The 5020-nt window shown below is 43.7% G+C and overlaps 1 protein-coding gene across 2 annotated transcripts in view; it reads left to right on the top strand.

Moving 5' to 3' along the window:
• Nucleotides 1-5020, top strand: part of Plrg1 (pleiotropic regulator 1) — a 15778-nt gene that overhangs the window by 9003 nt on the left and 1755 nt on the right. The window lies entirely within an intron of this gene.

Raw genomic sequence — 5020 nt, 5'->3', positions numbered from 1 at the left:
TGATCAATGATGTAGAGTGTGCCTAAGGAGAGTCACATGGAGAGAAAACATTCTCTCAGGCTTTCACAGAGAGCACATTGGCCAAGCAAGGGCCATGACTCATCCACATGGCTGACACTGACAAAGGTTCTACAGTCTGAGGTACAGGATCTCAGGACAAATCCTGAGGGCATTTCATTGACCTTCTCAGACCAAAAAGCTACAACTCTTGTTGCATAGGTCCTGCTTTACCTTGGTCTTAACCATCCAGTAGAAAAGTATGAAGATGAAATAGAAGAAGTAAAGCCATGCTGTTAAGTTGAGCTGTGGGGGACTCAGGTCAACAATTTCTGACATTGCCAGTTAAACAGAAGACCCAAGGCTATTATGAGCTATTGGACTCTTTTAGAATATTTTGCTGAGTTTACACACCTATAATATTCAAATAACGGAACTTCACAGAAAAAGGGGATACAGATGAATGTCCATTTTGTATCTGTGTATTCAAAGTGGTTAGGATAGATATATAGTTACATTCTCTTAATGAATAGAATGATTTGTTCTAGTGGTGTTTGTAAATAAGATATCAAGTCTGCGTGTTGTGCAGCAATTAACCACTAAGAAGAATGTATGCAGTGTGTTAGTTATTGAAACTGTCCTAGCGATTTGATTTGACACTGTTTAATTGCTATTTATCAATAAAATTATGGAAAAAAATAATAAAAGATAAGAGTAAAAAAATATTTATTCTGTGGCCAGGGAGATAGCTCAACAGCATAAGCACCTGCTGACAAGTACAAGGTCCTGAGTTCAATCCCTGGTACCAAAAACTAAATAAATAATTATAATATTAAAAAAAGAAAAAAAATCAATACAACAATCCTCAGTGAAATCTAATGAAAGCACCATGTGGACGTGCCCAAGTGGACCTTATACTAAGAATGCAAGGTAGTTGACTGCTGGGAAATAAATTAGCAACTTGTAACATGGCTCGCAGTGTCTTCAGAGATGCTGAAGTATTATGTCAATGTAATTAAAATCCAGTTTTGCTTAAGAAATTCTTAAAAGCACAGCAACAAATGGGTTCTTTAAACTTGATTAAAATTAATTAGTAATTAGGAAATATTTATCCATATAAACCTCAGAAACAAGAGAAGGATCATTCCTTACTTTTTTTTTTTTTTTTTTTTTTTTTCAGAACCGGGGATTGAACTCAGGTCCTTGCGCTTGCCAAGGAAGTGCTTATTCTACTGAGCCATCTCCCTGGCCCCTACACTTAAGTTTTTTGGTAGAAGAACTAAACTCAAGAAATTAGAATGATAATTTGTAAGTCAGAAAATGAAGTAGTGATTACTGGTATATGATGTATTACGCCCTGTAAAATCTCTGAAAAACTATTGAAAACAAAGATGAATTTATTAAAGTCATTTATTCAGAAAGAAATGGGAAGATCTAATTAAAAAAAGATCACATAAAATAGCAAACAAAATACATTGGAATCAGATTAGTAAGAACTACCCAACTATGAAGAAATGCTTGTCAGGGATATGAAAGAAACTGCTCAAATGAAAGGCTTTACTGTGGTCCCAAGTCAGAGAAAGAATCCTGCCAATTTTCTAGGTTCTATTAACTCCGTGTCAACATCATTACCTTTATCATGCTTTTGAACTGGCCGAGCTGATTGTCTATTCATATAAAAGCATTTTAAGCAGTAAAAACCTGGAAAATGAAGTAAAACTGATACATCAATAGAACACATCATAGCCCAGAAATAAACCCAAAATACAAGTGAGAACTAGGCGGTGATTTTATGGCAACATCTCAATTCACAAACTTAATTCACTCCAGGATTCTGGTCATGAACCAAGTCAAATTTCTCCATAAGCTTCAATGTAAATGAGTTAATCTGTTGTGAACCACATGTATTTTCTTACAAAAGCATGACACAAAGTACCGTGCAGTGCAGTGTGAAGAGAGACACCTTCCTGAGGTGAGCTCTGGTGTGGGGGACAGGAAGGCGGGTGGCGAGGAGGTTACTGTTCCGAGAGAGCCCCTCCATAAGGACATCGGCAGAGCGCCTTCAGGGGTTTCCGCCTTCTTTGTCTCTAGCCACAAGGTCAATTGGGATGAAAAGTGCCTGCTGTCACTTGCTCTTTCCTGCCCTGCATGACCGTCTGGAAACGAGAGACCACGTTATCACTCATCAGATTCCACCCTGCGGGGTGCGGCCATGTGGGGTGGTGCTTCTCGAGGAGCCCTGGTGCTCGTTCCTCCCTGGGGGCTTCGTCACACCATTGCCACCCGCCCCATCCTCCTCTCCCTCAGTGGACACCCCTCTCCTCTGCTTGCTCTGGAGTCCAGCGAGCTCTTCCATTGTCAGCTCCCCCTGTGGCTCCTAGGCTCCTCTGTCTGCACCATCAACGTCCAGGCCCGTACTGTTGCCATGGACACGGTCTCCTCCACTCCGTGTGCATCCTTCGAAGTCAGGTTCAGTGACACTTTCTGGCCAGAGTTTCCTCCAGGCTGTCTAAGTCCCGTATGTGACATCTTCCCAGACTCTGCCAGTGAGGTGGGTGCAGTGCAGGACGTTGTCATGTTTCTTCCAGAACCTTTTCAGGGTCAAGGGTGTCTCTTCAGGGCCATTAACACACCTGGTGAAGAGCACCTTTGTGCACAGCATCTTGAAGTGGCAGATCACCTGCTGGTCCTGGGGCTGCAGCGGAGGTGTCCTGTTGGGGGAGGAACTTGGCCTTCATGAAGTCACACTCAGTCCAGATCACCCACTGAGGCTGGGGTGTGGGCGGGATGCCAGGGCACCGCCCATCAGAAGAAGGTGCTTTTCAGGCAGGTGGTTGTGAGAAAGACAGTTCCTAACTGGGTGTGAATCTGTCGCACAGCCATACCCTGAATAATTACCTTGTGACCCAAGCTTTCGCACTGATCAACATATTTTATGAAACAGCAGTTTGTAGCCTGTGGAAATGGTCTCAGCCTCGCACTGGAGAAGAGGAATAGGAGTGCTGGTAGGTTATGGTTGTGGGTCTGCCCCTGTCATGTCGCATTAACCCTTTATATTTCACGCATCACTTACACTCTGTTGCGCTTAATTCCCTAAGGTCTTAGGAAATGGACAGGACTGAAAGGCCCATCTGACAGTAAATAAATAAAGTAAATAACAGTAAATAAAGCATATTAAAAATTCACTGCAGGATTCTGGTCATGAACCAAATCAAATTTGCTGTTTTATGTGATCTCTTTTTTTGTTTATTAGATCTTTGCAGCATCTTCAGAGATGCTAAAACCCAGGGTGAGCAAGCAGATGATTCTGTTTGTCTTTTTTATCATATTGGGATTGAAGCCGGGGTCACTGATCTACCTCACCAGCCCTTTTGTTTTTGATTTTAAGTCAAAGTCTCACTAAGTTACCCACATGGGACTCAAGCTAGTGATCATCCTGCCTCAGCCTCCATCAGAACCAGGTTTGGTTTTGTTTCCTGAAATCCTGCTTTATTTCTCTTGCTAGGAAATGAAATGGTCTTATTCTAATTTCTCATTATTTCCCATAGAAGCCAGACCTACTGATTTCAGAGGGCCAACCAGCAAAAGACAAGCGCACCATGTCTTTTATCCTCTGCAGAGAGCCTTCCTCTGCCTCAAATAGCACTAGTGCTAGGAAGGCCTTTGTCTGCATGCTGTCCCACAGGTGTGAGCTCTTCCAGGCTTACACATACATTTTAAAATATATCTATCAATAAACCAATTGATCAACCATGTGTTTAAATTTATTTTAAAGGTAAGGAAGTGCATAGCACACATTAAATCTGTTACCAGGTTTCTTACAAATAATTAATGCTTTTAAGGATTCAGAGACTGGCTATATTTGTGAAGGAGCAGACCTGGCGACATGTTGAAGGATGAGGAACAGTGAACAGACACAGCAGCAGGGGGAATGAGAAGGTGAGCCTGGACTCACGTTGTTACAGAGAAGCTGGACCTGAGTTCAAGTTGAGCGCATATTATCTCAGCGCCGCCTGACTCCAGGAGATGAAGAGGAGTGTGATCTCACACAGGACAGGCCAGCATCTGAGGCCGTGGGCTGAGGTCTGGGGGAGGCTGGGGAAGCCTTTGCAAGCACAGTTGCCCCAATGACCCAGGGACTGTCCATTTTCACCTGGACATACACTGAAGACTTACACATGCACCTTCTTAAATTGGCTTGTGTTAACTTGGGAGATTAGTACAGCACAATTTGCCCTAAACGGCTTTACATAGTAGATCCCCATGAAAAATATGGAGCCAAGTTAGCCTAGCACGAAAACATGAGACAGCGTCAACACTCCTTTGCACAGGGAGAACAGCGAGGCCCTTCTCTGTAGGCTTTTGTGACCCACGTCATGACCGCTGCAATAGTTCGAATCTTCTGTTTCCTCAGAGGTCCATGTTCTAAAGGCTTGGACAGTGCTAGTGTGGCACTGCTGAGAGTTACTGGAACCCGCAGGAGGTATGGCCTAATGGGAGGGATTACGTAACTGGACAGCTAGTGGGACGCTGACCCCTCCTCTGTCTCTGCTCCTTGGCTCACGGTGTAAGTGGCTTACTTTACTTCTCACTGCTCCTGTTAGGGGGTGCCACCTCACCACAGCCAACCTCAGAGGCCAGTACAGCGTGGGCTGACACCTCCAAAAGTGTGAACAAACACAAGTCCTTTCTCTGCGTAAGTTAATTGTGTGGCTGTTTGTCTATAGTGATGGAAATCTGACCAAATCTGATGTCACAACCACATACACAAGGTCAAAGCCCAGAACATCGGTGTATATCAGACCAGTTGTGAAGCCAGCGTGGAGAGGCACTGAGAGTCAGGGAAGCTTCAGCTGAGCTGAATCTGGCTGGAAAGCAGTAGAGACAGAGAAAGCAGACACAGCAGGACTCTCTTTAGTAATGCAGGAGTGGTTAACTGTTAGACTTCAGGACTCTCTTTAGTAATGCAGGGTGGTTAACTGTTAGACTTCAGGACTCTCTTTAGTAATGCAGGGTGGTTAAC

Source organism: Octodon degus, unplaced genomic scaffold, assembly GCF_000260255.1.
Source record: "Octodon degus isolate 3935 unplaced genomic scaffold, OctDeg1.0 scaffold00101, whole genome shotgun sequence".
NCBI classification, from domain to species: domain Eukaryota; kingdom Metazoa; phylum Chordata; class Mammalia; order Rodentia; family Octodontidae; genus Octodon; species Octodon degus.
Note: the sequence above shows the minus strand (reverse complement) of the source record. Positions and strands in the feature narration are given on the sequence as shown.